The 20,427-nt window shown below is 36.3% G+C and overlaps 1 pseudogene; it reads left to right on the forward strand.

Annotated features, from left to right (window-relative positions):
- The window catches only part of LOC149144297 (beta carbonic anhydrase 3 pseudogene), a 31,725-nt pseudogene extending 11,522 nt beyond the window's left edge, over positions 1-20,203 (forward strand).
- Positions 20,204-20,427: the final 224 nt, after the last annotated feature.

Consider the following 20,427-nt stretch of genomic DNA (forward strand, 5'->3'; position numbering starts at 1 on the left):
GCAATAAAGACACATATAAATATTTGTACAATAAACAAACTATGTGATTCGTTATTCTTTCTTTATTATTAAATATTAATGAGAATAATAGATCTTATTAATATCTATGTCATTTATATATAAATGGTCAGTTTGTTTACATCTTAATTATGAAACAATTTACTAATTTATTATTCTTTATTTTATTATTCAACATTAATTAGAATAATTAATTTTATCAATATTTATGTCATTTGTATATATATATATATATATATATATATATATATATATATATATATATATATATATATATAAGTGATCAATTTGTTTACATCTTAATTATTTCTTATAATGAAACAATTTACTTATGAAATATGTTCTCTGTAAATCAAATCTCAACGAACGTTTAGAATATAATTGTTTGGTTGATTTTCTTGGGCCTTAAGATTCTCACCTTCTTCCTCTAGAGAATTCATGGCTTCAAAGCTATTTGAGGAAATGGGTTGATGCTTAGATTCCACCTTACATGTCTACTACTCTTTACTTCCATGCTTCTTATGCTTCCTTTTAACGGGAATGAATCCCTTCATGGTTTCTCGTTGCTCTATTTTAAGAGGAGACTTTGGAGAGCTTCAAGAAGTTGAAGCTTTTTGGATAGCTTTTCTCAAAGTTTCCATACTTGTGGGACAAATTAAATTTAAAAGGAACTTGCCATGGGACTCAGTCAATTTAGACTTTGTTTTGGGTTTGCCAAGGACACAGAAAGGATACAATTTGATCATGGTAGTAGTGGATCACTTTACTAAGATGGCACATTTTATTCCTTGTAAAAAGATCAGTGATACCACACATGTAGCCCATTTATTATTTACAGAAATTGTCAGACTGCATGTCTTACCAAAGTCTATTATTTCGGATAGGGATGTGAAGTTTACGGGTCATTTCTGGCGGACTTTGTGGAAAAAATTAGATAAAAAACTAAACTTCAGCTCAACTTATCATCCACAGACTGATGGACAAACTAAGGTTGTAAACCGAAGTCTGGGAAATCTGCTACGTAGTCTAGTTGGAGAGAATTCACGACAATGAGATCACATACTAACACAAGTGGAATTCGCTTATAAAAGTCCACCCAACACAAGTACAGGTAGAAGCCCTTTTTAGATCCTATACAGCATGCACCCCCATGGAGTGCATGAGTTACGAGATTTGGATTGGTTGGAATGGAGGAGTGCTGACGGAGAAGATTTCGCCAAAATGATTAACGATCTTCACGAACAGGTGAAAGCTAAATTGCAAAAAAACAGCCAAAAATATAAGAAGAAGGCAGATTTAAAATGACGGGAAGTGCAATTTAATGTAGGAGACTTGGTACTGGCACACCTACGAAAAGAGAGGTTTCCTAAAGGATAACATAACAAGCTTAAATTGAAAAAGATAGGGCCTTGCGAGATACTACAAAAATTCTCTCCCAACGTATATGAACTTCAATTACCCCTGGGTATTGGGATCTTGCCCATTTTCAATGTGGCAGACCTATACCCTTATTTTTCTATTAATACGGAGGACAGTTCGATAGGACACACACGGGACAACCAGGGAGACAAAGAGACAAAGACATGGATCAGACAGATGCCCCCAGCCAAGCCTTTTGAGATTGACTAAATATTGGACACTCAGGTAGCTAGGTGGACACGCTGAAAGGAATACTTGCAGTACTTGGTTAAGTGGAAGGACCGTCAAATTGAGGACAGCTCTTGGTTGGATATCAGACAGATTCAATGCGGCGGGTATTCGATTGAAGAGCTCATGGACACAAGCCATGAGTTTCATTCACCCTGGGAGCCTGATGTAGGAGCATCCAATTAGGGAGGTGACAACTAGACACGCTGTTTTAAGTATTCTTTTAAAAATATACTTTTTAGTTTGTTTTTATTGTTATTACTTTTCAATAAGGCTGTTACACCCAATGTCGTTACCTTTTACTTTTTGGAAGCAAATAGATTAAGGAATAGTCTTAAATAGATTAATATTTGAACAATAGAAAAAGGAATGTAACTGCAAATTGCAACTGTAGGTACTTCCTCAACTAAATGAGGCTACCAGTAGCTTAAAAACACAATAAAAAAATGAACCAAGGGTTGCTGCCAAAAAGGTGAATAGACACCATAGAATGTAAGACTCTGACAGAATATTTTAAAATAGTAAAGAGAAACATTTCAGGTATCCAACAACTGTTATTATGAATGAATGATATTGTGTATGAAATTAATTATATATATGTGTATAAATATATACACATATATTGCATAAACATTTGTTATAGCCAAAGATAGCATCCTGTAACCCAACACAGGTTCAGAGCATAAGGCATAGTGCCTTCCAAAAAATATAGAAATGCCAAACAGTCCTCATATATTTCATTGCAGGCCAAGAAGGGTTTCTGTGTCCCGTGACCAACTAAACAAACAGAGATAGGACTGCACTCAACAACCAGAGCCAAACTGCACCAAATCGTATTCAAGTTCTCAACCAAAATCTCAGCAGAGCCACGAACACCAATGACCATCTAATAACCTAGAATTTTTGATGGACAGACAAGACTGAGGACCAACAAAACAAGACTTCATCTCTATAAAACCAACCTACAGGAATTGTATAAAATAAGTAGGAAGGACACTACCCAATTCAAGTGGAAACTGAAATGGAGGAGTGAAGGAATAGAAACCGTCAAGGACCAAACCCTTGCCACCACCACAGAGGAGCGAACCACCTGCACAGTTGAAAAAAGCAATGATTAGAGAGGCAGCATCACCATTCAAATGGAGAACAAAGCAAGAGAAGGGTAATGATGAGTACCTTGAAGGTTACCCAAAGTGGATAGTAGGTTCCATAGTTAAACCCAGGACCAGTAACATTCGAGCCACGAAACTCCAACTGCTCACAAGGAGCGGAGTTGTTCACAGAATAAAAGAAAAGAAGGAGCCTGGAATCAGAACAGAGTGGTTACCTTGTGTCAGAGCTGAACTATTGCCAGGGAAGTCGGGCTGAGGAACTGGCAAGAACACGCACCATAGTCACAAACAAACGCATCAGAGACAAACCAGAATTGTAGCAAACCGATTAAAAATTACGGAGAAAACACCGCATACCCACGACGGCCACAAGGACTAGCATTGTTTCATGAAACCACGCGAGAAGCAGCCACCAAATTCGTTAGAACAACATCCTTACACTACCCAGTAACATAAAATCGGAGTCAAGACCAGAACTTATAGATGGTGGAAGGAAGAGGGTCATTACAATCGACGGAAGGAACCAGGTAAGGGTACAATGGAGTAGAGAAAAACCAGTGGTAACAATGAGCAAACTACAATCAAAGACCCGTGCCATAGAGCCATAACACAGTGACCAAGATCACCTAGAGAAAGTGGCGGAGTTAATGCACCATTAAAACCTCACCAAAACCCCAGTTGTATACTAGCACGGGAAGGGACCACATGGGCCAATTGCCATGAAGGCGTCCACCTTAGCGTTTGGGGTGAGTCCTCAACTACTTATGTTATCTTTTTTCTTCCAAACCTTGTACTTGTTACTCATCTTCAACTAAACCTATCTTCATCAAATCACTACTAATTAATGAATCCATTGCATGATTAGATAAAGAAACATTAAGCATATAATTTATCACATCTATTTTATTCATTTGAATTTGTTCAATTCTATTAAAAGTAACATCAACCATTTACATTATATATTTTGTATCACAAGTTGTATCAACCATGTTCTTAATTTGTGTTGTTATTTTTATTGCTCATTTCCAATTAATTTTAGTTTAAATTGTTTAATGAGTTATATCCTTCAAATAAATTTGCTATGACAATAAACAACCCAATTATATATATATATATATATAAAAAAATAAAAAATAAAAATCTCACATATTGAACACTTTAGAAAACCAATCACACAACTGAATCAAAGATTCCAATAGCATTGATTTACATGGTTAAATCCCTAAAGGAAGAAATCTATAACCTCAACCAACATGAAAATTAACTATTGTACATAAATGCTTCTCAAAATTTATCTTTGGATAGTGGCCCTCCAAGTTGTAATCAAGGACTTGGCAAGGTGAAAATTATATTGGTTTATAATTTGCAAGAATAAATGATTTGATATGTTAATAAAATAATGTTTGAGAGACTTGGAACAACTATTGCTAATATAAAACACAAAACGATAATTAATACCAACACAACACAAAAGTCATTAGTAAATACAACAATACTTAAGAAGATTGTCGTAATAAAGGCGTTATAATCGTAACGTGGCACTTTAGGAGGCGATTGTTGTAAACTCGTAGAAAATGTGTTCGAACAACGTCTTAACCAAAGTATGAACTATGGAAGGTGAGATTGGAAGCATACTTCATTGATCTTGATGAGGATGTTTTCCTCTCATTAGAATATAATACATATGATGAATCGAATGAGAAATCCAAGAAGATCACTTTGAAGACCCTATTATATCATGATGTTGCCATAGTGAGGCACATGAAGACTGCAAAAGAGATTATGGACAAGCTACATAATATGTATGGAAGAGAAGGATTTCAAGATTCAAAAATTATTGAAGAACCTCGTTGTATTCTTGAAGAGAAAAAGAATGAAGGCTCCACATTCTTAGCAGTAGAAGGTCCAATTTTCTCTCAAAGAGATAGTGAGAGCAACCATGAGTGTAATGACATACCAATTATTGATCTAAAAGTACAACATGATGAAGTAATCAAGGAAAATTAGAGATTATCAAATCAACTACAAGATCGGGAGGCCTATTCTACAATATTAGAAGATAAACGAGCCACTTTGAGATGTCAGCATGAAAAGGAAAAAAATCAGCTATCTCATGATAGAAAATTGGAGAAAAGCACCAGAATGAAGGCTCCACATTTTGGTATCACCATATACGATATTATGTGCAAAGGTGGATTATGTTGTTGCACAAAGGAACAAGATGCTTATATTTTGACAAAGGCCTTTTCAAGAGGGAAGCTTGAGTTCCACAGGTGTAGGATAGGGGTGGTTGATAATCATTTTCTTGCTGAGAGCGAGTATTGAATATGTAGCAAGAAAATTTCCGTTTGAATTCACCTTGGTCAAACTAGAGAAAATTCAAATTTCTATTTTAGCAGAAACCTTGGAGGTAGTTCACTGAGGTGACATGACACTTGTCACTCAGTTAACTTAGTTAATTCAAGTTTTGGAAGCATTTTAGTATGTTTTTTTCTAATTTGTAGAAATATATTTTAGTTAATTTGAGTTATTATTAGGTTAACTAGTTCTAACTTTCATAAGAACTAGTGGAGTTCAAGTTATGGAAGTGGAACTTCAACCACACTCAGTGATCAACCAGTTAATTGATTAATCAGCCCAAAATAATTTTTTCATGTAGAGAATTCAAGTTACCGATTTGAGATGGATATTCAAAGGCATTTTATTATCAGTTGTAGAACACTCCAATGTGTACAGGTGGTGCATGTAGTCAGAGTAAGCACCTAAGGGAATTGCACATTTGAATACCATTAAATTCCTAAATAATAGGGGCCAATTTATCATAAGAACATTGCAAGGAAATAGGAGCTTGGAGGGCTTGAAAATTTGCTAATTTTTGGCCAGATTCAGTGAGTCGGGAAGAGGAATAGACTATACACTTGTAGGGTGTGCTCAGGCTTGAGCAAGAATATGTATTTCATCTCTATTCTTTGATTAATGTAATATAGATAGTAAGGGGTTTTGAGCAATTTATTTCCCCTAGATAAATCTCTTTGCATGTGTGATGCTTCATTTTCAATGTATATGATTTGTGCTCTAGATGGTGAATTAACTTCCACATATCAATAGATTAGGTTCAAGTCTTGTGATTTATTAAATTTCATGACCAATTTTGAATCTACACATTGATTTCTAAAACCTACCTAAAACTCGCAGATCCAAATTCCAATGAATGATTTGTCTGCTACAATCTCCTCAAGATTTGGGGCCTTATTTTTCTCTCCAAATTCTCCAACAACTCACTATGCAAATGAATTGGATTTGGGAGCAAGAAGCTCTTTTATAGGAAAAAACCTAGTTTGTTCATTGCCCCCAAACTGTAGCTCGGTTTGACAAACCGTCAACACCATTGGTAAGATCTCACCAAGTTCTATAATGGGTCTCTTCTTGATTTCAATAATTTTACACTTTACATGAAGCCATGTTTTTCATGAGGTATCACTTTGGTGCTTATTAAAATCGAATTTCTTCTTATGACCCACTTGTACTCTCGTACCACATTACCTTTGCACTAGTCGACTCACATGTCAATTTTCTTCATGAGTAGCCATTTTTTCCATGAGGTATCACTTTGTTGCCTATTAAAATCGAATTTCTTCATATGAGCCACTTGTACTCTTGTACCACTTTACCTTTGCACTAGTCAACTCACATGTCAATTTTTTTCATGTGTAACCATTTTTACTCATGTTTTTATGGTCCCGTTTGGGCCTCCTCCATATGGTAGCATCATCGAGTCACCCTTGTTCAGGGCATTAGATATGAGTTACCCTTACATACATGGAGTCTGTTTCAAGTCCCATTGTGCTCATATTTAGCCTCCAGCTATATTGATCAGTCTTTGAAATTTCTTCGTTTAAGTAATTGACCATCCCCTTTGGAATTGAGTCAGTCGCTTCGAGGTCAACCATGCATATCATGCTCTAAAAATGGAATTCATTAGTCCACCTCTCATCTTGTCTCCTTCTATCATCATCCCTGGTGTCAATCCATTAGTCACATTACTATGATCCTCATGCGTTTGTTGAGGAAACCTCATTGCCTCACCTCTAGCGAGCCCTCTAATCCAGGTGGATATTGGTGGCCACCCACCTATCCCACCTAGATATCCACTCAGTTTCTTTTGTTTCCTTGTTTATTTCATCATTTAATATTTTTAGTAGTTTTTCAGGTCTTGAACTTCCGGAGCAGTTTTGACCCCCTAAACGACCTTTTTTTAGGTCCGTTGCAGGCCCATAATCATAGGCACGTCTATGGGCCTATAGTAAAACCTATAGTAGTCAAAGATACCTTTACAACAAGGTATTTTACACGCCAAATGAAGATAATATGACCAAGTTATGACCCCGAGAAGTTGGCTGCCCAATTAACCCCAATGGGGCCCACAAAATCTTGGCGTTACATCTCCTGGGGTTAGGGTTTTGGTTTTTTAGGGTTTTCTCATGTTTTTCAATAATAAACAGGCCCTTAAGCCTCATTGTAACATAGCTCAGAGGCATGTATCCACCACATCTCTTCTCATAGATAAGCTACCATCACCCAAGCTAGTTTTCTTTCCATTTTGTTTGTAAGCATATTTCAATATTTGATATTAATGAAATGAAGTGTTATTTTTGTTGCAAATTTGTATTTATGGTTATATATGTAAATTTTTTGTGTTCCTGTTTAAATTCGGATCACCCTCTTCTGTTGACTTCAGCACATTTATTCTAGGAGACTGCTCTAAAGGGTGGTGTGCCTTGGTTCCAATTTTCGTCATTGTTTCGTGCCTCAGATCAAGCAAAGGGAATCATCATTTCCATTTGACTCGCGTGTTTCTCACGCGCCCAACTCCAGCTCATTATCACACGATCGAGAATCATACACTTGATGGTCCGATGATCCAGCAAATTGTGCCAACATTTCTCAGGTGTGTGTGAGATGTTCTAGACCTCATGGGGGGGTGGCCCTTCAGATAGCCCCCCACATGCCTGAAAGACAACAAATTATGATCCAACCTCAGATGCAGTGCCATATATTTTATTGGCTCGATTCCCACCACTTGCAACACCCACAACATGCATGCCTAAGTCAGATGATTCACTTAGATCTTCAAATCCCTTTCATGTTCAACAAGGCTTATTTGGTTTTGATTCCCCCTAACCATGTCAACTTGATGGGCATCATATCTCAAGTACTCAGATGTTATTTTATTCAATCATGACCTATGTTTTCCATGAACATTATGTATATGGGACTAACTGTACTATTGCATCACATTCTAGCCCATTGATCCTAGCGTATCATGCATCACATATTATGTACTCTGTACCTAATTCCCACATTACTAGGAACACCATTATTATTTGTACGCAGTTATCTCGGTGGGTATGGGTATGCCTTCCCCACCTCATTTGAGATCATGTCCTCCAAAGCAAAAGGATACTTATATCATATTACTAGATATTGCCCCCTCCATTTCTTCGTCCTTCCTTGTATTGCTTCAACTATTTCTCTCTCTCTCTCTCTCTCTTAATCCCCTTAGGTGTCTCATGGAAGTGTAACCTACAATGTAGTTCAGTCATACGATTTTCTCGTGATGCTCGTATGTTGGGGGGAAATCTATTGTCACCTAAAAAATGATCGCCTTTCCATTTCTAACTAGGTGGATCAAAATAAATCATGTAATATTAATTTTACCATAGTAAAATCACTTTCACGTAGGAAATAATTTAGTAAACCATTTTTATTAAATTATTTTTGTTTAAAATTAAAAGACCCCATGAGAATAATTGAACAAATCATTATTTATTTAATTTCCCTAGAAATAACTATTAAATCATTATTGGATAATTATTTCTTAACACATTTGACTAAATCACTTTGAAATAATTAAATAAATCACTATTTATTTATTATTCCTTATTCTTATTTTTGGAATAATTGTTAAACCATTATTTGATAACTATTTCAAATTCACACTTTTCTTAATCCTCACAAAGTGATTAATAAATCATTTTATTTGTTAATTACTTCAACCATTTTCTAAATAAAGATATTTTACCATTTTGAGTATCTTTTCCCTCTCCAGCAAATATAATAAAGTATTCCTAATAGTTATATTTTGATTTGGTCAATAATATTGTATTATTTTCCATTTCCTAATTTAACTCAATACTTTATTATAAATAAGAGGGTTTTCCATTCATTCTTCACCATGATCATTATCATCATCACCATTATTATCTCACAACATTTGAGCTCCCACTTGAGTTCCATCTTGCTTTTGGGTTTTTTACATATTTGAGAGAGAAGAACAAGATCGTTGAAGCATAAGGACATCAAAAGGACTTATCGCACATAGAGGTATCTATAGACCCATGTTGTAAATCTTCCTCACCGGGCATTTTAATAAAATTTTATTTAGTTGAATTCCTTCTATTGGGTTATTGTACCTTTCTTTACTGTTGTTATATGTTTTCGGCTTGTATCATATATTTTCTTACAGGGTTTTATCACGTTTTCTTGCAGATCTAAAACATAAAAAAGACCACATATTGTTGTTAGGGTCGCTTGTCACTAGTGACTTAAGTGAAACATTTTTGGTACACTTTTCCAAAATATTTACACTAACAAAGCCTATCACCTCTTCCATGGAGCCGACATTGATGCCATGTACTCGAACTTTTACTTTGGCTTATTTGTATTTATGCACTTTTTCAGCTATGTGACATGTTTTATCCATCTTCCAACCCCCCACCACCCCCGTGAAAAAAAAAAAAAAAACAAACAAACAAACAAACAAACAAACTCTTCCAGTCCCTCTCACCTCTAAAGGGTTCTCATCTCTCTTGGGATCATATATATTTCATTATTTCTTTCGGCTATGCCAGCCTAACTGCACATGCCCTCTAGGAGGCCTATGCTACAATCCCCCTCACATCTCTTTAGGAAAAGGCGAAGGACATTGGTCTAAAATGGTACTTTCTCATAACAAATCCTTGGTTGATATGACATGCGAGCATCAAATCTCAATTAATGGGGAACTTAGAGCAGTGAATGTCCCTATAAGGGTTACAAAATAGTATTCCTTTCCCTAAATTTCAGGGTCCTGTCGAGCCCCCAAAAACAATAGGCTCTTTGATGGCTAGTTGAACTTGAGGGAGAAGGCATTCTACTCCTTCAAGAAACTTTAGGAGAGGGAGATCAAATATTTGGAATTCTAGAGAGCATCTTATCGAGTAGCAATTCATATGTACAAATCCCCGAGGATGATCAGGATGCCAATAGATGGGGTGGAACCCATAGTTTGTAAATTACCTAAATTTATAAGGGATGGACATAGTCATCGGCCTCAAATTTAGCTCTGTGAAGCTTAATCAAGATATCCTCATCCCAAATATTTACAGACCCCTCCAAAATAAATTTCCCTTTTGGGATTCATTATCTATGAAATTATGCATGGATAAGGCCAATATTATCATTGGTGGGGACTTTAAATTCTCTATAGGTGAAGCTAAGAGATTGGGGCCCATAGCAAAGGTTGATCCAAACTCTGAATTTTTTCTAGTTTTATCTAGAATCACAAGCTCATTAACATAGATCCCAACAAGTTCAAACCCACCTAACACAACAAAAGGAAGGTGGGGTGGGGGGGGTGGGCATATTGTGAAGCACATTGTCTTCTTCTTAGTCATTGGGCACCTAGTTGAAAACCTCCCTTTGATAAGGAAATGGATCGATGATAGTGGAGACTTAGACCACTCGCCAATCTTTCAGGAAACCAAAGAATCTGGGAAAAACCCCCCTAGCCCATTAAAATTCAACTCAACCCGGATCACAAACGAGATTTTTATGGCGATAGTGAAAGACACCTGAAGACTCTTCAACCCTATGTTGAATGTTACAGTAGGAAGAAAATTTGTGCAAAATCTCAAATCTATGAAGGAATCCACTATCAAATGGTTGGTGGAAAAAAGAGAAAGGGACTCTCAGGAGCTCTATGAAGTGAAAGTCGATCTAAAGGAAATATCAAAAGGTCCATCAAAATTCTATGACTAAGAGAAATACAAATCACACATGAGCCATCTCAAAGGGAAAAAGAAAAAATTTCTAGCCTACATAGAGGTGAACTGTAGATTAAAAAGTCAAGCCATTGAATTTAAGATAGGTGATGAGAATTCTAATTTCTTCCAGAACTTCACCAAAGGGAGGAAAATGAGTAACACAATTTGGAATCTAAGGAAACCTGAATGGAATTATGTATCCTCTTTCGAGGACCTTGCTACTATGGAGACAAATCACTTTAGCTAAGCCCCAAAGAGCATCAATTGTTGAAGTGGTTAGGCTGGCCCTTTAATTCTCAAGATTCATGGTTCCAAGTGATAATGAGAATATGATGGAACCAAAATCAATTGAAGATCTCAAGAAGGTATTGATCAAATTCCAAAACGATGAGAGCTCGGGGAGAGATGGGTGGTCGATTGAATTTTTCCAGGTGATTTTTGAACTTATCAACAATGACCTCCTCAGTATCATTGAAGAAACCAAATATTCCGATCACATCCCCGCCTCTTTCATCTCCACTTTCCTTGCCCAAATTCCCAAATCCACTGACCCTTATTCATTTGATGATTTATTCCCCATCTCTCTCTATAATTGCATTTATAAAATTATACCGAAACCTATATCTCTTTGACTCAAACCCATCCTATCTAAATCCATCTTAGAGGAATATTTTTCCTTTATGGAAGGAAGATAAATCCATGAAGCCATTGGTGTTTCTGAGGAAGGCCTCCATGGTCTCAAACAATCTTGCCTGAAAGGAACCGTCCTAAAAATTGGCCTTTCTTAAGCTTTCAACCATTCCAGTTGTTTATACATTCATCTCCTTCTTACCCACATTGGCTTCAAAATAGACTTTATCAATTGGATTATGATTTTCACCTTTTCCTCCTTTTTAGTACTCATTAATAGATCTGCATCTCCTTTCTTCAAGGTTGAATGTCGATTAAGGCAAGGCTTCCCCCACTCCCCCCTTATCTATCTCTTGGTAGGAGAAGGCCTTAGTATATCCTTGGAGAAAGCAAGCAAAAGGAATGGTCTAAAGGGTCTAAAGGTGATTCCCACTCTTCGCATCACCCACCTTATTTTTTTTTTATGATGTCCTTATTTTTAGGGATGGTTATCTAAGAGATGCTCGTACAATCAAGGAAATTCTCTCTCTTCTCAAAGTAGCCACAAGAATGGTAATCAATATAAAAAAATTAACTATCAATCCCTTCGGTCTAACTAAAGGATAGCGGATATCCTATATGAATTATTTTCCTTTCAATTCAGCCAATATAGAGAACGAATCATACCTGGGGTTCCTCTTAAAACCCAATTCCTACACAAATTTATTTTTGAAATGGATCTTAGCAATGATAGAAAAGAGACTCAAAATTTGGAGCACGAAATGGTTATCAATGACTTGCTATATAGTCCTAATTAAACTAGTGATGGAGACCATCCTAGTCTACTAGATGTCACTCTCCTCGATACCGAAAGGAACCCTCACCAAAATTTAGAAACTTTGCTATCAATTTCTTTAGGTAGGAACCTCTAAATAGTATGCATTCCCACAAGTCAAATGGTCCAAAACTACCATGCCCAAAGCATGGGTGGCTAGAGACTGAAACAACTTCCTTTTTTCTCTTAAGCATTAGCAGCCAAAGGAGGTTGGAGTATGATCTCTTCTCAAAGTCTACGGACATTAGTGGTATATGGGAAATATATTTTTGCTCTATCCATTGAGGAATAGATTTGGAAATCCAATAAAAACAGACCAAACACCTCTAGCATATGGAGGGCCATTATCAATTCCTTTCCCCTCATTGAAAACAAACTTGCATGGAAAGATGGAAAAGGCACCATGCTTAGACTAGGCATCGATCTTGGGGCTAGTACTAGTGGAGTACACTACCTTCTAGAAGATATTATAGATTTTATTCACTCAAAATGGATTTATACTCTAAATCATGTGGCGGCCCCCCATTAGAATGCCCCCGGAGACCAAAAATGGTTTTCAAGCAGACATATGAACCTACCAAGACAATTCAAAAGAACCTAGTCAGCCATTACCCAAGCCGTGAAAGTGGAACACGTATGCATCTTTGAGGACCCTAATGAGCTAGCTTGGACCCTCTCCTCCTCAGGGCATTACACTCCAAAAGAAGGATACCTAATCCTCATATGTGGTCAACTCCTTGACCACCTGGAGTCATGGTGGCACCACCTCTCGAGGCTCAAATGCCCAACCAAATCTAGATTATTCATGTGGTTCACTCTTGAAAATAAAATTCCCACATGGGATTTTTCGTGCAAAATATAGAAAAAATAGGGGTCAAATTGATGAAGCCTATGCAAATTAATGGAGGAATTAGTCAACCATATTCTAATCAAATGTTCTTACACCGAAATCCTCTGGAAATTCTTTTCTTCAAACTTGGGAAAGGTATGTAAGTGGGAAGGAACAAATCCTAAGGAAGTGTGGCAAGTGTAGGTCACAAATGTGGGAACAAGAGATTTCATGGTTCTCCCTCCCCTATCTAGTTGGGGTACATGGCTAGCAAGAAATAAAATTATTTTTAATAACAAGCTAACTCCTCGTGAAATCACATAAACTCAATATCTTGTTATCCTGGATTTTCTACCTAAGGGGCCCTCATCTCCTCGCATCATAAAACACCCCAGCCACAAATCAACAAAAGCAAGCCCATCATCAACTAGACTAAAGGAATAAACAAATGGTACAACCTCAAACTTCAATCTCCGTTGAATTATATTTCCCACCTCAAGTGAGATTTCTCATTTTTTACTATTTATCACATTTACAGGGAACGCAGCACAGCTGGAGACACCCTCTCTAAGGGGGATATTTCATTACTTCCCTGGACATGGGAAGTAACAGAACATTTTGAATATGCAACCTATAATGTCTACCATAGGCCTTTCATTGAGTATAACATCACTAACTAAAGATGTGGACCAACAATTTTTTTATTAGTAATGATATTTATCATTTTGAGCATCTGAACTAACCATGCAGTTGCTCACAAAACCCATTTATTCTATTTTATTAAACACTCCAAAATATCATTCCTTAGAGGAATTTTATTTCAAACTCCTTTCATATGATTCTCTTATAATTATTTTATGATTTGTAATCAACAGTAGAACTTCACTTCTAAAGCTTATAATCAATCAAATGAATAAAATGTAATAATCATAGAATTCCCACTAGGTGTAGAACTATTAGTGACAAGCTGTTATATCAAGGCAATTTGTACTGAAAAGGGCACCACTTATAAAAATGTGAGCACAAATTCAATGATGAGTATGGATGGTTGTGACCCAAATCGAGTGTAATCCGTGAATGATTTTTGGCTTAGGTGCACTAAATAGTAGTTAACATCTATAAAATATATCCATTTTAGAAAACTACAATGAAGCTCGATGTTGAATAAGCTTCCATTTATTCAGCCAATGGTATTTTATTTTATCATGTCCCATCCATATCTCTTAAATGCATGTGCATTTTCACTTGTGAATTTGAATAATTGGTATGGGAAGAAGATAAAAAATGTTTAATATAGAAGGATCACTTATATATTATTATATTGTATAGAAATATATAAAAATAAAATAATTGACAGTCATAAAAACAACTATATAAATAAAAATTTGGAAGCACAAATCACAAAGGAATAATTGAAACTAAGAAGTAGCTAACTAGCCTCTAAAAGTGTAGAGGTACTAGAGATGGATGAACATTGAAATTTTTAGTGGATTTTATTATATATTGGAAGGAGATCTATTGACAACACTTGAAGAATATACACCATGTGGGTAGATAATGGGATATCTAAATTCCACATTTATTGCTATTATCCCAAAAAATAAGATCTAGAAACATTTGAATAATTTAGACTAATTTCTCTAATAATCTTATTTATTAATTTATTAAAAGAATTTTTAACATGCTTAAACATATTTTTTCTAGTGTCTTTCAGATGAATTCTCTTGATTGCGTTTCAATAGGAAAATTCGCAATTTTGTTGCAACAACACAAGAATTAATGTACTTAATCAATATTTAGGAATCCCTAATAGTTGTGAGGAAACTACGTTTATGCAAATCTGTTCGGTCCCTATAATACTAGTGATTACCCCATTACTATTGTAGTTATACCCCTTATTTATATTGTTGTGCCCCTATTACCCCCATATTGTTATTTCTGTGCCCCATAGAATCCCTCTATTGCTATTTTTGTGGCTTTATATTATTATTGTTAGGTCGGCCGGATTATATTGTGACTCCTTAGACTCTTATATATAGAAAGGAGGTTTTGTCATTTGTATCATCTAAGAATTGTTCATTTATGTAATGTAAAGGAGGTTGCCCCCTCGAAGAGGCTGAATTCTAAGGCGTGATCTTTCTTTTCTATCTTTTCTTGAGTTGGTTTCATAACATTTGGTATCAGAGCTTTGGATTCTAGGGTTTCGCTGCTCCAAACAGGTCATCGTGGCATTTTCGCTATAACTTTTTTTTCTGTGACGTTTCAGAAGTCGCAAAAAAAAATCCATTTGAGAAGAAATCGTGCTGAAACTTGGGTCCAAATTTTAGATCTTTTCGCGCGATATTTGCGGAGATATGCTCTGAGGAAGTTGGTCTTTTTGGAGACTCCTGAATTACATTCAAAATAGGTGACCTAGGGAAAATCATCATAACTGTCTCTCTGGGGATCGGATTGAAATTTCGTAAGAAGTTACAGAAATAGGATGGATTGTAGTTTCTTGTAAATCTTTTTCAGAACCAAAGGTCGAAAATTGTACACGTGGCACTTCATACAAGTTCACTCTTCCGGAAAGGTCTATAATCAGGTCATCTTGGGAGATTGTGCATAACTCTTTCTTGGAGAATCCAATTTGGATTAGACTGGTGGCATTGGAAAGAGGACACAGAGAGCTACTGCAGGTCACAATTTTAGAACTAGATGACTGGAAAGTACAGAGATACATCAGAGGCAATATCAAGCTCCTACAAAGTGAAAAAAGGTGTGTAGATTTTTTTAAATTTTTGCTTAAGCTTGGTTTGAAAATTTATTTTGAAGGAATTCAAAGGTCATAGTAGAGCATTATTATCTGTAACTGATGCCCCAAGGAAAGAAAATGCAAACACCTAGTAAGGAACCTAAAAGCTCTAGCATGACTCATGAAGAAGAGGAAGAAATGCAACATGATATATCAAAATTACAACACCAAGTGCAACAACTGTCCCTTGCACAGAAAGGAACAGAATCTAAGATGGATGGTTTAAAGAAAGATGTAGAACCTAAGATGGATGGTTTAAAGAATGGTGTAGAAGCTAAGATGGATTGTTTAAAGAAAGGCGTAGAAGCTAAGATGGATGGCATGGAAGCTAAGGTGAATGGCATGGATGCTAAAATTGATGGCATGGATGATAAGATGGAAGAATTGAAGATAAATATGAATAAGTTGCTACAAGAAATGGTCACTAAGGGTGAAAGAGTACTAAAGGAAACTCATGATGAGAACAAAAGAAATGTTAATCATGATTCCATAGACTCTAATGTTGGATCGAAGACTCACCATGTTCCAAAAATTGATATGAGGAAGTTTGATGGCAAGGATCCCGCCACATGGATATTACAGATGGAGCAATTCTTCGATCTCAATAATGTGCAAAACACACAAAAGGTACGTATGGCAACTTTGTATTTGGAACCAAATCAGTTTGTATGGTATCAATGGCTTTGTTCTCATAAACAATTTATCATTTGGGCAATTTTTACGGAAGAATTGATAGCACATTATGAGGATACAAAAAGCAACACTTTTTTTAGCCAATTGATAAGTCTCAAACAAAAGGGTTCAATAATGGAGCACATTGAGGAGTTCCAAAAATTGAACATAAGGGTAAAAGATATTCCAGAGGAGCATAGGATTGATGTGTTCATAGGGTCTTTAAAGGATAATATCCAACATGATGTGCGCCTTTGGGAACCTGATTCATTAGAGAAGGCATTCAGGTTAGCAAGAAAAATGGAAAGCAAAATTATGGTAACTAGGAAGCATACCATTCACAACTATAAAGATGGAATTGTTGTTGCCCACAGTCTTCCACAACCTACAAGGTTGACACCACAACAATTGGAAGAAAAAAGAGCAAAAGGGCTTTGTTACAATTGTGATAGCAAATACACAAAAGGTCATAAGTGTACTGAGAAGAAATTATTCTACATAGATTGTGAAGAGGAAGAAGAAAAGGAGCAAGAAAGGTCAAAAGAAGAGGATATATTCCAGGAACAAAGCCTAGATGAAGAACAAATAAATCCAACCATATCTTGTAATGCATTAGCGGGAATTACCACTCCTCAAACCATCAAGATAGAAGGACAAATCAAGAAGAAAAAGGTAATAGTGTTGATTGATTCAGGAAGCACCCACAATTTTATTCATTGTAGGGTAGCAAAAGAATTGAATTGCTTCCTATATCCAGCACGAGAGTGTCAAGTGATGATTGAAAATGGAGGAACAATAAATTGTTCTGGAAAGTGCCATAATACCAAGCTATCCATGGGAGAATATGTATTGACTAGCCCAATGCTTTCCATTCCAATGGGAGGTGCTGATGTTGTACTAGGAGTCCAATGGCTACAATCCTTGGGTACAATAGCTTCTAATTTTCAAGAACTTTTCATGAAATTTTCTGTGGAAGGAAAGGAAGTTGAATTAAGGGGTATTGCAGGGAAACCAGGAAATATAATTAGCTCTAATGGCATGACAAAGCTTCTAAAAAAGGAGAAAAGAGGTGTAATTGCACAATTATGTTCGCTAGATGTTTCCACATTGGAATCATCTATTTCTCCAGATCTTCAAAAAGTCTTGGACAATCATTCCAAGGTATTTGAGACTCCCAAAGGTCTCCCACCTATGCGTGATCATGATCATGCTATTCATCTGATTCCAGGAAGTGTTCCTCCAAACATCAGGCCATACAAATATCCATATGTCCAAAAAAGTGAAATTGCACGTATGGTTGCAGAAATGCTAGAGGTTGGTATAATTCAACCGAGTCAAATTTCTTTCTCAGCTCCAGTAGTATTGGTGCACAAGAAGGATGGATCATGGTGCATGTGTCCAGATTATAGGGAGCTCAACAAGCTCACTATTAAAGATAAGTTCCCCATTCCTGTCATTGATGAATTACTAGATGAATTGCATGGATCAATTTACTTCACCAAGTTGGATCTTCGTTCGGGATATCATCAAATCAGAATGAAGATTGAAGACATTTCGAAAATGGCATTTAGAACTCATGAGGGTCATTATGAATTTTTGGTCATGCCTTTTGGGCTTACCAATGCACCTCCAACATTTCAAGGTTTGATGAATTCAATTTTCAGACCATTCCTTAGAAAATCTGTGTTAGTATTTTTTGATGATATACTAATCTACAGCAAGTCTTGGAAGGATCATGTTGAACATGTTGACAAGGTGCTACAACTATTGGAGGAGAAACAATTATATGCAAAAAGATCCAAATGTTTCTTTGGAGTCCAGGAGGTGCAATATTTGGGTCATATTGTATCTCATGAAGGAGTTAAGGTAGACCCTAGAAAAATTAAAGCCATTAAGGAATGGAAAATCCCCACATCCATAAAGCATCTGCGAGGATTTCTTGGGTTGACAGGTTATTATCGCAAGTTCATTAAGAATTATGGGAGAATAGCAGCACCTCTAACAACATTATTGAAGAAAGATTCATTTTCATGGACTCCGGAAGCAACAAAGGCCTTTAAACATCTTAAAGAGGCAATGTGCCAAGCACCAGTCTTAGCTACACCGGACTTCACAAAAACCTTTATTGTGGAATGTGATGCTTCAGGAAATGGAATTGGTGTTGTTCTAATGCAAGATGAAAGACCCATTGCTTTTGAAAGTCGTCCAATCAAGGGAAAGTTTTTAAGCAAAGCTATTTATGAGAAGGAAATGTTGGCAATACTCCATGCACTTAAGAAATGGCGACCCTACCTAATGGGAAGACACTTCAAGGTAAAAACGGATCATGATAGCCTTAAATACTTTTTAGAACAAAGATTATCCTCTGAAGAGCAACAAAAGCGGGTCACAAAGATGTTGGGTTATGACTTTGAAGTCATCTACAAAAAAGGGAAGCAAAATGTGGTGGCAGATGCACTCTCAAGAAAGGATGAGGATATGGAAGCATTGTTGTGTGCCATTTCTATTATGCAACAAGATTGGATAAACGAAGCAAAGGAGGAATGGAATGTTAGATGATCCAAAAATACAAATTTTATCATAGGTTATAAAATTAGAATAAAATAATTATTAATTTAAAATATTAAATTAATAATTATTATTCTAGAATGTTTAATTATTTAATGGAAACTTTTAGAATTAGCATATTGTTGTAACTAGATATGACTCTCCAAATGTGTCGTATCTTAGGCTCTATTTTAGGAGATTAGTTAGCTAGTTGGTTTGAATAGCATTTATTGTAAATGGACACTTGTTATTTAATAAGTGATCCATAATTAGAGGTAGTTAGGACATGGAGCTTATAAATAGCTCACTGCAAGAGTGTTTGGTTGTTCGGGTGTAAACTCTTGCAAAATCAATTATGTAATTGTTTTTTTCTGATTAATAAAATTACGTGTCTGAGGACACTTCTGCCATTATTGTGGTATCAGAGCTCCAGTAATGCTGCAGTGGATTTGCGGAGATTTCAGCTCAACAAAGTCCTGGAAAACTCCATTCAGTTGGCCAGCAAATCATTGAAAGGATAAGTGGATCGCTGGGATTGTTCTAGCTCTTCCAGCAATCGAAAATTTCTTGGAACAACAACAGTTGCGTGGTTGGCCATCGGAGGCAATCCGATCTAAACGTTGGAAGTGGTGAAGACCCTCAATCAATTATAATGAAGCCGTGGATCTTCTCAATAAATTATTGAGTCAATCCTCGGATCTGTATTCTGTCGCTGCTAAGAAAATCCAGGAAATCACTGATGAATTGTGACAACAGGTCGCAGCGGAAGACGTGACCCAGAGATTGGATGAGGTGCTTGTGGATCCAGTTCAGAAGCTCAGAAATGGATTCTGCCACTTTAGAAAAGTGGTTTACCAAAAAGACGTGGATTTGTTCTCCAAATTGTCCGAGGGCCAGTCTCCCAAGTTCATGGTGTTTGCCTGTTCGGATTCGCCAGTATGCCCTTCCCATGTTCTCAAATTCAATCTGAGAGAAGCCTTCGTGGTGCGCAACATTGCCAACATGGTCACGCCTTACGAGAAGAATGAATATCCAGAAACGAGTGCCTGTGCATGAACCTTAGAAATGGTCATAATTTTACTTGGTAACAATATTAGCTTGACTTGATACATAATGATATTTTAGCACTAATATTGAGCATTCATGTTTTTAGAAAAGGAATTGAAGTTAACTGTCATTCATAATTAGCTGTATTGTATGCCTGTGCACTTGATCCAACAGACGGTATTGTTCAAGTGCCTGTCCACTTGATTCAAAAGAAATTGAGTTGCGCTGCGTCG

This window comes from Pinus tabuliformis, chromosome X (genome assembly GCF_031772625.1).
Source record: "Pinus tabuliformis cultivar Carrire ecotype Pingquan chromosome X, CPIR1, whole genome shotgun sequence".
Classification (NCBI taxonomy): domain Eukaryota; kingdom Viridiplantae; phylum Streptophyta; class Pinopsida; order Pinales; family Pinaceae; genus Pinus; species Pinus tabuliformis.